Source organism: Macrotis lagotis, chromosome 8 (genome assembly GCF_037893015.1).
Source record: "Macrotis lagotis isolate mMagLag1 chromosome 8, bilby.v1.9.chrom.fasta, whole genome shotgun sequence".
Classification (NCBI taxonomy): domain Eukaryota; kingdom Metazoa; phylum Chordata; class Mammalia; order Peramelemorphia; family Peramelidae; genus Macrotis; species Macrotis lagotis.
In genome coordinates, this window is record NC_133665.1 from 16,015,264 (window position 1) to 16,035,324 (window position 20,061).

A 20,061-nucleotide genomic window follows, 5' to 3' on the forward strand; every position below is an offset into this window, starting at 1 on the left:
CTGGTCAATATGACCAGAAAGGACAATGATCAATGTTGGAAGGGATGTGGGAAATCTGGGACACTAATATATTGTTGGGGAACTGTGAACTCATCCAACCTTTCTGGAGAGCAATTTGGAATTATGCCCAAAGGACAACAAAAATGAACATACCCTTTGATCCAGCAATACCACTGCTGGGTCTATACCCTGAAGAGATTATGAAAAAAGAGTAAAAGCATCATTTGTACAAAAATATTCATAGTAGCCCTGTTTGTGGTGGCAAAGAATTGGAAATCAAGTAAATGTCTATCAATTGGGGAATGGCTTAACAAACTATGGTATATGTATGTCATGGAACACTATTGTTCTATTAGAAATCAGGAGGGATGGGAATTCAGGGAAGCCTGGAGGGATTTGCATGAACTTATGACTGAGCAAGATGAGCAAAACCAGAAAAACATTGTACACCATAACAGCAACATGGGGGTGATGATCAACCTTGATGGACTTGATCATTCCTTCAGTACAACAATCAGGGACAGTTTTGGGCTTTCTGCAATGGAGAATACCATCTGTATCCAGAGAAAGAATTGTGGAGTTTGAACAAAGACCAAGGACTATTACTTTCAACTTAGGAAAAAAACCTGTTATCTTATTATGTAATTTTGCTATCTCTTATAATTAATTTTTCTTCCTTAAGGATATGATTTCTCTCTCATCACATTCAATTTGGATCAATGTATTCTGACAGGCAAATTGCTTTCTGTGGGGGTGGGGGGAGGGAAGCAAGATTAGGGGAAAAATTGTAAACCTCAAAATAAACAAAATCTTTCAAAAAAATGAAGTCACAAATGGGACAACTTTTAAGGTGCATCTTCTCATAAGGATTATATGCCTAACTTATAACCAAGTGCCAATTTGGTGGCAGTTGCAAAAACTCTTAGTGTATCAGATTTTTGTCTTCTAAAAATCAGATCTAGGATCATATGTTGAACATTCTCTTTTCCTCTCAACTGATCTGATCTTTCTCTGACCAGCAGGATGACTATTCCTTACCTTATTTCCCACTTTCTACTGCTATCATTCTTTCTTCTTTAACCCTTTTCTGGTACTTTCCATTTCTGGAGTCAGGATAAAGTTTTTAGTTTCCTAGAGGATTGGTATCTCCCTGCCATTGCCCTCCAGGGGTAGGAAAATAGTTCCCATGTGCAAAAATAGCTCCCCATGTGCAAAACACATACTTCTTTTGTTCTACAATTTTTTTTGGGCACACCAATGTAGAACAAAAGAAGGATGCAACTCTTCAGAGTCATTGCACTGATGTGCAGGGTCACTTCACATCTCTGACTACAACTATTATGAGCTGCACTGAACAATTAGCAGCTTATACTCCTCCTCAAACAGGGAGACTGAAAGGCTGTCATTCTACCTTAGCCCCAAACAATCTTGTCTTCCTCCCTATCTCATTGAAGAAGCACCAAATGGTCAGTTATTCCTTGATTGTGATTGACTATATTTTAGTCCACAGTCCCTAATCCCTTTCCCTCCCAACTCCTTCCTCTCCACTTAAAGTCAGGGTAAACTGGGTTCAAATACTGCTTCGGACACTTACTAGAGTAGTAACCATAGGTAAGTTGTTTAAACCCCCTGTGCTTCAGTTTCCTAATATGTTAAATGAGAGAGTTGGACTCATTGACCTGTTAGGTGTCTCCTCACTGTAGAACTACAGTCTAGGAAAAGTGAAGATTTTTTTAAAAGGAAAAGGTTAATAGCCATGTTTTTAAGTCTTTTTCTCACTGCAATCTTAATTTGGCAGCTAGAGGGGTTATATTAATTTCTCTATATTATAGCATATACCTGTCTAGCTATCAGGTCTCTGAAAATCTGTGTTTGTTTTCTGAGCATTAATTAGGCTATTTAGCCAATAAAAAGTTTCTTTTACCTGTACTTTTTTTGTTTTCTATTACAATTTTCTTTGTGCTTTAAACCAAATAAATCCTATTTCATTTTGGGTTTGGATAATCTTTGAAACTTTCAACTTTCCCACACCAATAATCACTCTGATATCTTTAACAGTTGCTAAAGTGTACTTTTAAGAGTCACTATTTTTGTATGCTTCCTTGGAATAATATCCTTTCTTAGAAAGACAAAAAAAAAAAGAAAGCAATGAACCATGTATACTGCATGAATTCCAGATGTTCAACTGACATAGCATTAACTGAAGATGAGGAAACTAGTTCAATCAGTCATTTATTCTAAGTCAGCCTAGTGTTAGTAAAACCATGAGTTCTTAACCATTGCTATCACAAATAGAATCATATAAAATTACAAATTGTCTTTGGTAATCTGCTCACCCCCCTACATAACTATATATTTTTTAGGTTTTTGTGAGGCAAATGGGGTTAAGTGGCTTGCCCAAGACCACATAGCTAGGTAATTATTAAGTGTCTGAGAGCAGATTTGAACTCAGGTACTACTGACTCCAGGGCTGGTGCTCTATCCACTGTACCACCTAGCCACCCCCATAACTATTAATAAAGTACAGAATGCATGTAATTTGTGAATAAGTAGTATGCACATTCTGACTATACATACTTCAAAAATTTTTTTAATATTAGGAGTATGTTTGAATGCCATTGTCTCAAACAAGTAAAAAAAAAAGGAGAGGGGGATGCTATTGCTTTAGCAAACTGTCTTCTCTAATTCTGTGAAACTTCTTAAGCCTCAGCAAAAGACCCTGATAACCTCCCACATATTTTTTGCATATTCTTTGAGAAACAAAATTTAATGCTTTAGCACATTGTGACATTTGCCTATTTCTTTTCTCCCCTGTATCTTTAAAGGCTATGAGTCCCAAAATAAAAAAAAAAACTCTGTTGATTAAGTAGGAAACCTTTGAATGTGAAGGAAATCTCCTAAGTGAGTCTCTGTCTAGGATCTTTCAAACTTGAAATTTGTATGCAAAGAATGTGTCTAATGTGAGAATGGGTGATATTCAGCTAACACTCTGAGAAGATTCATATTTTCTCTGAGCTGATTTGTCTAAGTAAATCCCCAGAAAATATCATTTGTCTAATTTCCCTTCAATTCTTTTGTCTGGGTTCTAGAGGAGACTTTTAAAAAAATTCTCTTGATTTTGGTTATATAATAGTACAAAGAAATTGCCTTCCCCTGAACAAAAGTCTCGAATGAATAGGCATCAGCTGTAATCCTAGTAATTAACAGTTTTTCTCTGTGGTTCATGTCTGTAACTACTCCTATTGATTTATTTTGACTGTATTCCATCATACATATAGGACTGTTTTCTTCTCTTCTGCAAACATATGCTTATCTCCTTTTGATTCTGACAGTCTTCGTGACTGGCAACTCCTCAGGAAGGATCTGACAGCAGATGAATGAGGAATCAGCACCTTTAGTCTGGGGCTTATGAAGGCATCTTGAAATTTGGACATGAACTGAAATCTTTAAGGATGACTTGTGAGTGTAAATGTAAGTACTTAATTTTTGTACTCATTTTGAGTACTTAATTTTTGGTGTCATCTTGTTGGTTTGCAATTGATTCCATGCTATAACCTAGAGTTGAAGTTGGGGGGAGTGGGGTGGAAAAAAGAAGGCAGAAAGGACAGTAAGGCCATGGAAGTATTGGTTTGGCAATTGGATCAAAGAGTAGAGTGGGAGAAGTCACTGGTCACTGACTTACTTGATCTGAATTTGAATACCAGTAGGTGTTTCCTTGGAAAAAAACACAAGGTATTCCATTTTCTTCACTTAAATAAAGAGAAGGAAGAGAGAAACTATGTAACCAACATTGGGTTGATTTAATCTCTTCTATCTCTGAAAGATTTATGTGCTTTGACCCTCTCTAGCTACCTCAGGGAAATACAATGATTAGTGGGGACTCCAAATGTCTAAATGAACCCTAGTTTTTTTTTTTTTTGTTGTTGTTGTTCCACAGAGGGGGAAGGATGCATGCATGCATCCTTGGGCTCAAGAGGGTTAACATAAAAATTATAAAGTTCTTGTAGATAAAAATCCAGCTCAAAGCAGAATCGAAAGAACCAACAAGGAATGCAGATAGTAACATTGGCTTTACCCATTGACCTGATATACCTAATAGCAGAATCATCCATCCATTACCTCTATTATCTTGGGAGGGATAAAGAAAAGAATAGACAGGAAAAATGCTGCAAACTCTTTTCATTATAGTGAAAACCTTAGAAACAGGGTTTTAGAGAAGGAAGTAAAAAGGGAAGACTGAGATTCAAAACAAGGCCCAGGCATGCTTATACTTTTAGTTAGGTTCTGAGAACTAGAACCCTCAACTTAGGTGTACTGAGTCACAGAATTGGGAAAAATTATAGAAATTTATCTTGTACTGAATGAAGGAATCACATCTATAACATCCAGATGAGTTGTTATCTAGCCTTTATGTGAAGATTTCCAAGGTTGACCAGGAATTAATTATTACAAAGTAGCTAGACAAAAAATATCTCTGACCATGTCCTATCTATCAACATAGCTCCAACAGATGCTAGCCAAGAACATTTATATGACCATAATACTACCAGGAGAGGCAATCAAATAAAAAACAGAGAGCCATCCATTAGAAAGTGGAAATATAATGCTTGATGCCCAATAGAAAGCAATATGATGATATATATCACCTGAGGACACCGGAAGTTCTGCAGCACTCAAAGTGTGATCTGTCATTGCCACTTGAACTCTCTGATCATATTGTGTTCCTACATTTTTGTCTTCCACATGTGTGGCCTGATCACATGAATTCTCAACATGGGCCCCTTGATGCTTTCTTCTTGGCCTCACACATTCTCTATATATGTTCCATCTATACATATTCCCATTTGTTCTCTGCAAGACAGGTTTTTCTCTATAAGACTATTTTTCCTCATTAGTTAGATAATATATAATATTGTAAATGGGGAGGTAGGGAAATTTTCCTTATTATTTTATTTTCTGTGCTATACAATTAAATGTCTTTTGCTTTTTTACCACCATGTTCTGTGACTGGTAAAAGTAAGAGTGTATGTTGATCCAAAGACCACCTTGAATTTGAGGAAGATTTTCTTGGGGCCCACATATGAGAGAGGCCACAGTTGCTATATGTATTGTCTTAAATATAATACAAAGTCAATGAACACATACTTGTTATATTAGCTTTTAAGCCTACCGTGTCAAAATATTGATTTACGTTAATCTTATAGTACACCAACTTACTCTCTGTCCTGTCCTCTTCTTACTCTTCCATCCAACCAAGTCAAGATCTTTTTCACATGAACTTTTGTCTCTCTACATCTCCATTATTTTATATGTGTGACTGATTTTTTTGGCATATAAAGGAATTCAGATTTTCCCTAGTAAATTTCATCTTATATAGTCAGTCAGTCAACTAGCATTGATTATGTGCCAATGATTTACTAGATATAACACTAAATATGATACAAAGAAAGGTAAATATAGTCCCTACTCTCACAGTCTAAGATAATATTCAAACAATTATTTAACAAGAAGATATATAATATATATGTATGTATATATGTTTATATACATATATTTTATAAACTTATAGTGTAAGCATTTATATGATAAATTGGAGTTCATTTCAGAGGGACAGCATACATAAAGTCAAGTTTGAGTGTGAAACACTTCTTCTAGAAGTTGGCTCTTTAGGTGAAACTTTAAGGAAGTAAAGGAAGCAAGGAAATGGAGATGAGGAGTCTTAGGCATGGAGGACAGTTAGTGAAAATGCCGAGTTAAGGGATAGAATGTTCTATGTGAGGATAAGCAAGGAGGTCAATGTCACTGAAATGTAGTGTATGTAAAAGGGATTGAGGAAAGGACAAAAAGGGTTTCTGTGTTTGTGGAAGGCTTATTGTTCAGCTGTTTCAAGTCACATCCTGTTGAGTCCCTGTTCTGCACTCTTATATTGAGTCCCACTTCTGGACTCCCTCAATCTTCCCCAGGTGAGCGTTGGAGGGGTGGGAGTCAAGGATGACAAAGGAGACAAGTACTTCATCAAGATCTCCGAGTGCTCCATTTATTTACCAAAATACCAGTGCTTAAATATCCCCCCCCCTCAGTCTCTAATCCACTTCCATTCCCACTCCTCTGGCATTCAGTAAGATAAGGCTCTGGTGCTCAAGGACACCAGGTGAAGATAATTTACAATGCTCCCATACACAACAGTCCCTAACAACATCCAACTCTTTGTGACCCTATTTGGAATTTTCTTTACAAAGGTACTGGAGCTGTTTGTCATTTCTTCTCTAGCTCATTTTTACAGATAGGAAACTGAACAATCAGGGTTAAGTGACTTGCCCAGGACCACATAGCTAGTAAGTGTCTGAGATCAGATTTGAACTCAGAAAGATGAGTCTTCACTACGGGTCTGACATTTTATCCATTGGACCACCTAATTGCCCTGTACATGGAAAGGAATAAAGTATAAGTAAAAAACTGGAAAGGTATAAAGGGGAAAGATTATGAAAGATCTTGAAAGTCAAAAAGAAGATTTTTGTATTTGATCTTGGAAGTAACAGGGAATTACTGGAATTTATTGAATAGGGCAGCATCATGGTCAGACTTGCATTTTAGAGAGATCAATTCCAGTTGACTAATGATTCTAATCTGTGAAGGATCTTTTGAATTCCTCTTCTGTGATTCAACATGTAAGCAATTCCTGTAAATTTTGTGACATTAAAAATTTAATAAGAATAACATTAGTCTTTTCATCCAAGTCACTATTGAATAGAACAGGGTCAAGGTCAGGTTCTCCCAGTGTTTTCACTAGCTGTTCCTCAGGTCTGTAATTCTCTCCTTCCTCAAGTCCAACTCCTGACTTTCTTGACTCCTTTCAAGTCCCAGCTTTTAAAATCCTACCTTCTGTGAGAAATGTTTTACAATCTCCTTTAATGTTATTGTCTTCCCTCTTTTGATTAATTCTAGCTTCTCTTAAATATATCTTGTTTTTACATAGTTTTTTTCAGACCATTCCAAGAGAGATAATATTCTCAAGAGTTAGAAGTCCATTGTAGGGATGTATACAGTTTGATGTTCTTTGTTAGTCTTTTGTTCCTCTTTCTGTTTACCTTTTTAATCATCTCTCAAGTCTCATAGTCGAAGATCAAATTTTCTGTTCAATTCTGGGTCTTTTTATCAGAAAGTTTTGAAAATGCTCCATTTCACTGAAAATCCATCTTCTCCCTTGAAAGAATATGCTGAATTTTTCAGGGTAGTTAATTCTTGGTTGTAATCCAGGCTAGCTTCACCTACCTCCATCCCAGAAGTTCTTGTACATAGGTTTTTTTTGCAGGTTGTCTTCTCCATTAGAGAGTGAACTCCTTAAGAGTAGGGACAGTCTTTTGTCTTTCTCTGTATATTTTTACCTATGCCTGACATAAAGTAGGTATTTAATAAACATTTATTGACAGTAAATGACTAAAGAATTTTCTTCATACTAATGCTAATTCATTAAAGACTATGTATTGTATTCAATCTTTCAGGCAATTCCAAATTAATGCATTCCTACCATTACCTACCCTCCATCTCTATGTCTTGTCAGTGAAGAGTTTTTGTCAGTAAGAGTTTTTGTCAAATGTTTAACTAAAATCTAGGTCTATTACTACTATGTCTAGAGCAGTTTCCTATATTAATAGTTTAGTAACCCTGTCAAAAAATGAAAGGAGATTAGTTTGTCGTGGCTTGTTCTTGAAGCCATTCTGGCTCTTACTGATGATAACTGCCTTTTCTAAATGAGGTTTTTTGAGGTATTCTAAATATATAATAAAGAAAAGTAGAGAGATCTTTATGATAAAGAAAACAGGATCAAAATGGGAATTTAATCATTTTTATCTTCTCTTCTTAGTCTATTTTTATTCTACGATCTACCTAGAGTCCTTTGATTTTACTTGCCTCCATCATAGCTACAGGAACTCTTTTTTATGTTATTCTTAGCATTCATGGCCAACTTCAGCTCACTATGAACTTTATCACTCCTGAGACTATTCTTTTAAGACCATATCACTATTTTGTATTCATTCGCAGTTACCTAGTCCCTTCTATCTTCTAGCTATATGTTTTTAAAAATTGAAGCTGGTTGATGAGATTCCTGTGCATTCATGTCAGTCTCTTTAGACTATTTCCTCTTTTCTTACAGATCATAATTGATTCTCTTTGTGTAAGCAGAATTTCATTCTTTAGATTTTCTTTCATTCTTCTTAGACTGATTTCTCCTATAGAATTTTGGGCCATAGGATCTTATTTATATTCTTTCTGAGTTCTTTGCAATCTACTCTCCCTATAGCTAGGGTACATGAAAAGCTATGTCCAGTTTTCCTTTCCTCTATCATAAATTCTTAGATTTCCCCCATCCTTTCCTGAAGATTCCCACTATTTCTGTTTTAACAAAGACATTATTTCTAAATGTTCAGGACCTGGTTCTTTCTTCCATCAACTATTCTATTTTCTGAAAAATGACATGATGATCAAGGTTGGTCAAAATTTTATCTTCTGTTCTGCTTTTGGCAGAGTTAGTCAAGAAACATTTATTAAATACCCACTATTTATTAAATATCTACTATGGCCATCATGATAGATCCTGGCAATATAAAGAAAGGCAAAATACAGTTCTTGCTCTCAAGGAACTCACAGTCTAATGGGAGAGACAATGTGTATAAATAAGGTATAGACAGGATAAATAGGAAATAATTAAGAATGGGAAAGCACTCCAGCAAATTCCAGATAATAGAAGATTCATATTGCTAATATGTGAAGCCAAGTTTATGATCTATTTCTTTAACTCAGAATCAATTTCTTTTTTCTGACCAAAATGTCCCTTGTAGCTGTTTTCTATTGATCTTCATTCAAAAGCTGTTTTCCATATCATCTGTCTCTACTCTGTGATTTCCTTACAGGAATACATCCTTTTAATATGCAATGTTGCTTTGTTGACTCCTTATTTAATATATTTATTTGGGTCCTTTCTCTACTTTTTGTTCCAAAATCTAGTCTATTTTATTCTACCAAATCTAATCATCCATTTTATTCCACCAAATCTCACTGTTTAGACCTTTAATTCCCTTTAATTCCCCACATTGTGTAAATGTACATATACAAACTCTCTTCTTAGATATTGTTTGATAAGAATTATTACTCCTTTCCACTGATATCCTTTTCCCAAGGTTCTTTTTTGTTATCCACAAATGTTTACAACATTTGATTTGAAACATACTGACCAGGCACCTAAGTGGGTTAGTGCTAGACTTTGAATCAGGAAGACTCAAATGCAAGTGTTGCACTCAGATACTAGTTTTGTGACCTTGGACAAGTCACTTAGCTCCGACTTATTTTCTACATCTGCAAATGAGAATAATAATAGCACTTTCCTTACAAGGATTTCTTTATGGAACAAATTAGACAATACATAAAGTGCTTTGCAAGCTTTCAAGTGCTTTATAAATGCTAGTATTTTTGTTTTCTTCCTCCTTCATTTTTATTTAAAGTTCTTTTGATTGATTGTAAATCTCCTGATAACTATATTGTTCCTGTCCCTCATTAGATGGACTCCTTCCATGACCAAAAGTTTTTCTTTTTTTTGTATCTGAAACCTTGAAATCCAAATCACCATCTAAATCATATTTCAGTAACCAAATGTAATTGTAGTATATTTGCTGTACTATTATACAATACTGCCTTATGTTTGGAGCGGGCCCAGTTGGGCTGATTGAAACTGATGGAAAACTAAAAGAATTGTCATTTCTTTGGTTCTATGTGCCTTCTTCTTCCTTGCTCATACCTTCTATCATCTTAGTATAAAATCATATCATTTTTTGGAAGAGGCATGTGGGTAAGGTACCCTCATTCTGGCAGATTTAGATTCCCGAATATATACCCTCACCACATTTCAAACTTTCTCAGAGTTTTGGGGGATTCTCTTGTTGAAGGAAAACATTCCCCCTATTCTCCACTCTAACTCTTGAGTCCCTATTAATGCATTAATATTTATACTATCAGCTACTAACAATAATGAAACAGATCTTAAAAATAACCAGTTTCTTGACAATAAGACAAAAGAAATAATATCACAGATATTTATATATTAAAATGAGTGCATGTATGATTGACTACATCAGAATCCATACATTAAACTTAGTAACACTGCCATTAATGCATTCAAAATCTGTCAGTGTGGGGAGTGGGCACACATTTATGGGAACCTGACATTGAACATGAGGGAGAAAAATCCATGTGTGGATTAACTCACGACTCTGGACTATGTCACTTATCCATTGGGAAAATCCACACCAAGCAAAACTGCTTCTCTGTTCACAACTTATCTCTTGGTCTTTACCACTCTTCAGCTGGTTATATTCTCTTCTCTTCTACACTCAGAATTGACATTTTTAAAACTCTATTAACTTACAATCACTCTTAAAAAGACATTTTGAAAGCCTTATCTCTTAATGTGAATATCAATTCCCTTTAAACCAGAAAAACTTAGAAGCTCATTAGAATGGTTACTGTGCTAGATAGACCAGCCTAGAGTAATTTAATCACCTGGATTCTGTATTGCTTAACCAGAACAGAGCTCAAAGCAACACAGTGAAGGTTAACTCTTTAATCAAAGCAGCAATCTAAGAATTCACCAGGATATAAAACAGAGGCAAAACCTGTCTTACCTTCAACTTTTATTTCTCTAGGGGTGGCACCAGAGAGAGCAAAAGGCACTTATGAATTTTCACCTCTCTCCAACTCTACATTGCTGGAAACACAGTATCTATTTCTGAACTTACTCAGGAGATGGGAAAAGCTTCATGAACCAGTGAAGGAAATGAGAAGTGGGAAGACATGTAGGAGGAAAATCAGAAATGAGCACAAGTTAAGGTAAGAGAGAATATCCCAGGAGAAGGTGCTGATCAACACTGCAGAAAGGTAGTTTTGATTGAGGATGAAATTTCATCAGTTTTAGAAATTAAGAAGTCAGTGTTAACCTTTGAAAGAGAAGTGTCAGTAGTATGGTGGGGTTGGAAGCCAGTTTGCAAAGGGTCAGGAATGAAAGGGAGATGAAAAATGGGAAGCAAAAAGTATAAGCTACTTTTCCTAAGAGTTTCAGCAATGAAAGAAAGGGAAGATAGAGAATAGAGGAAAGGCTGTGAGGAAATGGTATCATATTAAGCAAAATTCTGGTCTTTTCTAATAATTTATTTAGGGGATACCTAAGGGAAGTATAGAGAAGTGGGAACTGATATATTGGTTTTGGAAAATTACTGACAGTATAGTTTGGTTGGTATGTAGATTTTAATGGGATATAAGCTAAAAGAATGTTGGAATCATAGAGGCTATTAAATGATAAGTTGAGTAAAGCTCAATAGATTGGATGAGTTAAGATGAAAGAGAATAAGGCTCTCAGAGGAGATGGAAGAGGATGTGAACACAGACACAAGAAGAGAGATTAGCATGTCTTGATTTATCCTCTGAAACTGGAACAAAGGAAGAAAAGATGGATGAAATTGTAGATGGGTTTTTGAAGGGAAGATGGTGTTCTTAGCAAATAATCTCAAATTTCTCAGAAATGTAGATAATGAGTTATGTTGAAATAGTGAATAAATGGGGAAATGGGGGATAGAGGAGAGAAAGAGTTTTGAACAGCCTATGATAAGGAGTAAATTAGAGATGAATGGAAGGATTGATGTGATGCAGGAAGGGACTAATTGAGGTATGAGGTAGAATAGATCTGCTTTTCTTTACTCATATGATCATGCTAGTACCTGTTCTCATCATCCTTTGCTTTGACTATTGTTACAACATCCTAATTACATTCATGGTATCCTGTCTCTCTGTTGTTCAATTGATTTTTCTTTTTTCTAAAAAAAAAACCTTTTCTTAATTGAGAATCACATGTGAAAATAATTTTTAACATTTGCTTTTTTAAAAATTTTAGAAATTAATTTTCTTCCTCCCTCCTTTTTCTCCCATCTCTTTGAGAAGGCAAGCAATTTACCACAGGTTATACATGTAGAATTCCATATTAGCCACATTACAAAAGAAAACAGACAATTCCTCCAAGAAAAATAAAGTTAAAAAAAGTATCTCCAATTGATTTTTCAACAAAGCAGCCAGGAATGACCAAATCATTCTCTTACTCAAGAATTTTGAGTATCTTTGTATAGACATGCAAAAACTTCATGATCTGTTTTCAGTCTACCTTTTAAAACCTTACTTCTTTTCACTTGCTTCTTTTTACATCTAATGTTTTAGTAAAACAATATTACTTTTAGTTCTCTGAACTCAGCATCCCATTTCTCATCACCACACCTTTGCTCAGGCTATTCCTTCATCTCCACCTCTAAAATGCCTATTTTCCTTCAAAGTTCGGTTCATGTACCATTTATTCCATGAAACCTTTTTTGCTTGTTTGTTTGTTTGCAAGGCAATGGGGTTAAGTGATTTGCCCACGGTCACACAGCTAGGTAATTATTAAGTGTCTGAAGTCAAATTTGAACTCAGGTCCTCCTGACTCCAGGTTCAGTGCTCTAGTCACTGTACCACCTAGCTGTCCCCAGGAAACCTTTCTTAATCCCCTTAGTTGTTAATATCTTCTTTTCTTCAAATGATCATTCATGCAATTAACTATTTTGTAGGTGATATCCTCACTGAGGGTGATAAACTCCCCAACAGAAGTGACTTTTTCTTCTTTGTCTTTGTAACTTCAGTTCCTAGTACAGAGTATTGCATTCAAAAGACAACGAATGCTTATTGAATCAGATTGAATCATTTGGATAGAATTAATGACCAAAGCTAGAGAGGGTGTCAAAATATGGAGAGAGTGTGTGAAGAAAAGATCTGGAATACACGTATTTGCTTAATAATAGAGTGGATTGTCTTCCAAAGGCCCTCCTCTGACAAGGGCAGAAGATAGGGCTAATGATTGGAAGTGAATATAAAGGTGAAATGAATTTAATAGAAATTGGAATTTGGGAAAAGATTGCCTGGGACAAAGGTTTTCATTACAACAGAAGATGGTTCTGAATGACAGAAATTAGAGAAATAGTTGTAAGAATTTGCTATCTGTAAGTCAGGGGGAAATATTAAGTATGGAGAAGCTTATAGGCAAATCAACCCTAAGTTTTTTCATTGGAAAGTTGGTGGGAAGGAACTTTTCATTGATAATATCTCTAAGTGAAGCCTCCACAGTTTGTTGGATGAGGGTGGAGAAGGAATATGGCCTTCAGGAAGTACCTAAGGTGTTTATTCCATGTCCCAAGTAGTCCCCCTCATTTGCTTGCAACAGAAAAGGGGAAAACTGCCAAAGAATCAACTATTTTCTAGTATATAACTTGGTTCTCTTAAAAGACCATTTGCTTCTGAAATTAATGGTCATTTTTCACTGCTCTCTCTAGATACCAAACTTTTTGTTTTTGATAAAAAGTTTTTGGTTTAGTGATTCTTTGTAGATAATACACAGAAATGGTAGATGTCTATTTAGGTGGACTGTCCTTTCTTAATATTAATCCTTTACATTTATATATCACAACTCAGAAAACATATGTATGTGTATTTTACATGTATAATTTTTTTTAGGTTTTTGCAAGGCATTGGGGTTAAGTGGGTTGCCCAAGGCGACACAGCTAGGTAATTATTAAATGTCTGAGATAAGATTTGAACTCAGGTTCTCCTGACTCCAGGGTCAGTGTTCTATCTGCTGTGCCACCTAGCTTGTGAGGTGGACAGATCAAGGATTGTTGTCCCCATTTGACAGATGAGAAAACAGAAGTCAACGAGATTAAGTGATTTATCCAAGATATCATAACTATTTGAGTGATTAGCTACAAATTCTGGTTCATGAATCCTTTATTTAGAATCAAGCTTTGTAATACAGTGATATTTGGGGCACAGTGATAAAGGGTAATCAAAATAGACACTGTTGCTGCCGAAAGTAGGGAGGCAGAGGATCAAAATGAGATTGTTCATACTCAGATTTTTATGCAATGAACCTGGATTTTATCATTTGTCTCAGACTCAGCAACTGGTGGTCAAGGAATATACAGTGGTTTTGATCATAATATCATAGAACTTAGGATATTAGACTTAGAGTTAGAAGAGGTCTTAGAGGTTATCTAGTCCAATCCTCTCATTTTGTAGTTGAGGAAACTGAATCCTATACAGCTACATGGTCTTGCCTATGGACACACAGATGGTATATTGCATAAATGAGTTTTGGAGTTCCTTTGACTTCATATCCAGTGGTATTTTTGCTGCATCAAGGTCAATACCTGTTCCTTCCCTGTCCTGCCCCCCCCCAAGAATCCCTAAGGCTGCTATCTCAATAATTCATAGGATAATCAATAACCCTAGGCCTCTGCTTTACTTTCCTCTTTTAGACTTGATTTGGGGATTTCTTACTATTCATCTAGGTCAACTCTGATTATTTGGCTGACATTTATCTTTATGCTGGGCCCCTTATAGTACTTCTCCAAGAATACTGGCACTGAGGATTCATGTTAAATGTTCATAATTAGAAGCTACATTTCTGTTGTTTTCCTTTTGGGAAAATTTCTGCCTCACTGTTTCTGATATCCCCATGGTGACAAGGGGGAAAATTTATATCTGGTAGCAGGCTGTGGTATCAGACATAATGGCTTGAGGCAGTGGGAAAATGTAATCAATATTTACCTGCTGAGAGGATTCATGATGGGATAGAAATTGACTCTCTTCCCCACTGTATGTATCCCATTTCTAGGCCAGGCTTTCTGTGTGTGTTCAGCAGAGAGGAAAATACTTAATCTCTGTTTTTCATGGGAAAACAAAAATCTTCAGCCTCTGTGGGGCAATCCATTACCAAAAGAAGGGAAGTTTAAAATATCTGAGCAGGTTCCCTGATCATTGCCTTGACTTCTACTTTCTGATGGGCAAACTAAAGAAGCCAAACAACTTTCCCTTGCTCTAACCCATGACTTGCTTCCCTTCTCTGTCTTTTACCTAGGAACAATTTATACAACTCATTTAATTACCAGTGTTATCTCCCTGAGGGAAAGTGATCTGGGAAAGAAAATGTCTAGTTGGAGATATCAATATAGAGGTAGTATCCAACACTCTCAATTTTATGACTTTCCTTCATTTTCTAAATATTATAACATTATGTATCTGAATAAAGTTTGTTCTTCCCAAATCTAAATGATATCACTGTCAAAACAGGACCTCCAAATAATCATTCATTTTCAGTGCACTGAGAAGGGGAGTTTCCTGTACACTGAAGAGGAGGCTTCATTCCCATGTTTCCCCAGTTCTTTTCTTCTACCAGAAGTTGACATTTCCTAGCCAATATCATTTGACCTCTGTCTAAATACAAAGTGAGATATAGCAGCAGCAGCAGCAAGCCAAGAACCTGTCATGGTTATGGATGGACTCCTCTTTTCCCATTAGTGTGAGGGAAGGAAGAGAAAGGATTGTTTGCTTGATAACTTCTTTAGGAAAATGTTACAGGCCTGAGATTTTTTACTTCTCACCATGCATTTGGTATTTATTTAATTCTTAACAAGTAGAGTTTTTTTTAAGTTGCCTTCATACCATCCCAGAGCCAAGGGAGAAATGGTAGACAGCATGTCTACCTTAAAAGAATAACCTCTTTAGGGATCAACAAGGGGCAGGAGCAGGCACAGAAGGGTTTGGCAAGTAGTATGGTTGAGTGTTTGCTAGTGAGGTCAATGTTCTATTCATGCAGCAGATCTGGAATTATACCACACAGATGTTCCTTCACTTCTTTGTTTTCTCATCTCAAAATTGATGTGGTTGGATTAAGTAGACTCTGAATTTTTTTCCAGCTCCAAGTCTGTGATTATAATGATAAATCTTTTTTTTCTGATTTAATATCAATTTTTAATTTTTGGCTGCTCACGATCAGTCACCAATAAGCATTTTTATATGGGATTTTAAGGTTTGCAAAACATTTTCTGCATATCACATTTTATCTTCAAAATAACCCTAGGAGGTATTTTATAGATAAGGAAACTGAGGCAAACAGAGATTAAATGATTTCCCCAGGGTCAGAGTAAACTAGAAAGTGCTTGAGGCCATATTTGAACATGGGAAGGCTCAAACTTCAGGTCTAGTACTCTATCTACTATCTTAGATAGATGGTCATTTTGTTTCTCTTTTGAGATAGTATGTTTCATTGTTGGTGATATTCTTCAGCACTCACCAAGTCCTATACCCTTAGATTCTCTTATTGAGGAAACAATTCAGAATATATAGGTGTGAAGTTTCTGAATTGTCAATAACCTTTGACTTTTTTTGTTTTATCTCAAGTTGGAGCCATACTTTCAACAAATAGTTTGTTATCTTCTGTGCTTTGAAGTCTTCAGCTATCAAAGCATATATTGACTTGGTTTGGAGAATGCTATTAACATCTCTCTAATTCATCTTCTGCAAAAATAGTTACATAATTATGTAAATTGTGATTATCTTCATGGTGGTCTCTTTTTTAATGAGTTTGTTTATTTTCATCATGAGCATTTTGAAGTGAGATGGCCAAGAGTCCCATGAAATTGTGTTTTAAAATGGGATACAGTTTAGTACAGTAGAAGGAGCAATGGCTCTTCAACCAGAGTTCTAATCTTGGAACCCAAGACAGGATTCTTTAAATCTTTGTATGTTTTGGTTTCTTCATCTGTAAAATAAATTGGGTCTCATAGAGTCTATGTTTTGGGAGGTGTGGAGACATGATGAAACCAATTGGTCCAATTCCTTTGTTTGCCTTTCCAAGGAGAATCTGTTAATTTGGATAAGTTTTTTTATTTGATCTGATTTCATTCATTAATGTCATTATTGATATTATTAACTTTCCCCAAAATATATGGATTCATTGGTCATATGAACCTAAGAGCTTATATTTGGAAAATCAGAAATTAAATTAATATTTTTAGATTGTCTAAAAAGTAAAGGATTATTAGTATCCTCTATCTTTTTTTTGGCCATTCCAAATAGACCATAGATATTTCTTTTTGTTTATTGACTCTTCATGGTCATATCATTCATAACATAGAGTTCAAGCTACAATAGTAGGTAAGTCTCCACTATTAGTTAGATGGATCCTTACAGAACATATATATTATGTTAGTAGCACAATCTCCCAGAATTGAAAAACTAATAGCATATTATTGAAGAAGAAAGCTCATATTCCTATTGGAATAGGTCTTTGAGGAAGTCTAAGTTCATAGAGGAAACTCTCTCATACAGTGAGAATTAGGGGATCAAATTTATAGGAGTGAAATGATCAATATTGTCATTTTCAGGAATAGCATAGGCCAAGCATGATGGCACATTCCTGTGATCCTTGCTGGCCGGAGGTTGAGGGTGGTGGAGGCACTTGAATTTAGAGATTCTGAGTTAGTATGGCAAAGTTGATTAGGTGTCCACACTAAGTTTGGCACCAATATAGGGAACCCTGGGAGTGAGGAAGGGGTGGGGACAAGATTATTTAAGAAAGGGTGAACTAGGCCAGGTCAGAAATGGAACAAGTCAAAACTTCCATCATGATTAATAATATTATTAGGCCTCTATCTATTGTATTTCTAGACTCTGTGAGATAAGGAGATTCAATTTCCCCCTCAAAAAATAACCTACATATAAATCATAGAGAGAAATCTTTACATCTGGACTTTTGGAAAATATGACATTTCTTTGTTTGGAACAGTGCCAACCAAGTATGAACTGCCTTTTTTTGCAGCTGTGGCAATCACAGCAACCAGAATATCACTAGGGGTTGACCACTATAAGGTCAGTGACATGGGGTGGAATGGAGAAGTATTTTTGGTCTTTCATTGTCCTTGTACTTATTTGAAAACTCAAAATGTTACTGAACAATAATCATAGCTCTCATCTTTAAAAATCTGCAAGTAAAGTAGTGAGGCTTAGTGTATTGAGATCTATTCTGGAGTCAGAAAAATTTGAGTTTAAGTTGTACCTTCATAGCATTCTATCTGTGGGATCTGGTCAAGTAATTTAATCTCCCAGTAGCTCAGAAAATACTCTGAGACTAAAAATAATAAAATATTCACCAACTTTCCTTGGTAGAATGAATTGTTTTTAACAGTAGTTCCCAACACCATTGGAATTATTGGTTCAGTCCAGGGTGGAAAAGGATTATGAAATACTTGGCTCATAATACATCTGTGATAAAGGCAATTCAAGTAGTCAGTAACTTTACTTTATATGAAGTTTAGAGGTTGAAATTACTTTCTCATCTTTCTATAACTTGCAAGTAGAGGAATCAAGGTCTGACCCCAGATCTCCTGTGCTTCCTATTCAGGGCTCCAGGTCTCTTCTTAGTATGATATATTGCCATTTATGACTGAAACCAGAAAAAACATTGCTGGCAAGGGTGTGGTTTCATGAGAAGTCATGAATCCATCCTTGGTGACACATGTCAGACAATTTTAGGTAAAATGATTTGGAACTACAGCCTTTTTCTTTCCACCCACTCTCAAAGTATCAGGACAGATGTAGCAGCCACTGTCCCAGCCCTCATCCCATTTGAAGATGCAGTTCTACCTTCACAATGGGAGATGAACCTCATTAATTTAAAAGAGGCATAAGAAGCAGGAATTGTGAATGTTAGCTGAGATTTCCCAGGCTTCTACTCTTCATTGGTTGAATAACCATAAGAATACAGTTGGATCTGGTTTCATATCAAAGATATATTTATGGGTTTTTTGAGGTTTTCTTTTTTTTCTTTTTGCAGAGCAATTGAGGTTAAGTGGTTTGCCCAAGGTCACACAGCTAGATAATTATTAAGAGTCTGAGGCTGGATTTGAACTCAGGTACTCCTAACTCCAGGGCCAGCGCTCTATCTATTGCACCACCTAGCTGCTCCCCAAAGATATATTTATGAAAAACTGAGTAATTTGAAATGAATTCTCATTGACATACATTTTGTGATTTTAGAGATTGTTCTTTGGTGATGGACAAACAATTGACAATGGACTTTGAACTTTCACTCTCCCAACAATTGCCCCAATCAATCAATCAGTACTCTGTATATGAGCACTTAAATACTTTGGAGATGACTATTTAAAAAAATTCATGTGGATACTTTCTTAAATAAAAAATAACTTCTTTAGAAATGTAAATCCTCACTATTTGAAATCTGCATTTTGTGTGAGTTTCGATTTTCTTTTGATAGATATATTAAAAGCTGGATGCTTCAAGGTATTTTAAGTCTGCCTTCAGTCATATTTTTAGCCAAGCTAAAAATTGAGCATCCTGTTGTATTGAAAGAGTTGTAGAGTCTGACTCTTCTTTGCCTTAGGAACTTTTGGATTTAGATGGGAAAGAGGAACAATATTAGATTAAATCAGTGCCCAACAATCATTGAAAGAAAACCTAACATGTATCATCTATTCTCATGCTATTGTGGTTGGATAAAATTTTTAGAAAAAACACAATGACAGGGGTTGGAAACTCTTAAAAAAATCACTGAGAATATGAGAGTCTATTTAGGTGGCCAAAACATAATAGTTAGGGGGTTGGCTTAGAGTTAGGAGTACCTGGGTTCTTGATCTTACCTTTCTGGAGAGCAATTTGGAACTATGCCCAAAGGATAACAAAATGGTGCATACTCTGTTCCAGCAATGCCACTACTAGGTCTGTATCCCAAATACATGACAAAAAATGGGTAAAAAACTCACATGTACAAAAATATTTAACGCAGCTCCTTTCAAAGTGTCAAAGAATTGGAAATTGAGGGATGCCCATCAATTAGTGAATGACTGAACAAATTGTGGTATATGAATGTGATGGAGTACTATTGTTCTGAAGGAAATCATGAGGGACTTCAGAAAAGTCTGGAAAGACTTGCATAAATTGATGTTACTAGAACCAGAAGAACACGGTATATACTAACAGCAACACTGTGTGATGATTAACTATTACGGACTTGATCATCTCAGCAGTACAATAATCAAAGACAATTCTAAAGGACTTGTGATGGAAAATACTATCCACATCCAGAGAAGGAACTATAGAATCTGAAGGCTGAATAAAGTCTATAATTTTCAATTTTTAAAA

At 35.7% G+C, this 20,061-nt stretch overlaps 1 long non-coding RNA gene across 1 annotated transcript in view; it reads left to right on the forward strand.

The window, feature by feature from the left end:
* Window positions 1–3,338: 3,338 nt before the first annotated feature.
* LOC141494740 (uncharacterized) overlaps window positions 3,339–20,061 on the forward strand; it is a 106,418-nt gene continuing 89,695 nt past the window's right edge. The window contains exons 1-2 of the long non-coding RNA XR_012470555.1: window positions 3,339–3,471; window positions 10,698–10,881. This is a non-coding gene — a long non-coding RNA (uncharacterized LOC141494740). The remainder of the gene's footprint in view (window positions 3,472–10,697; window positions 10,882–20,061) is intronic.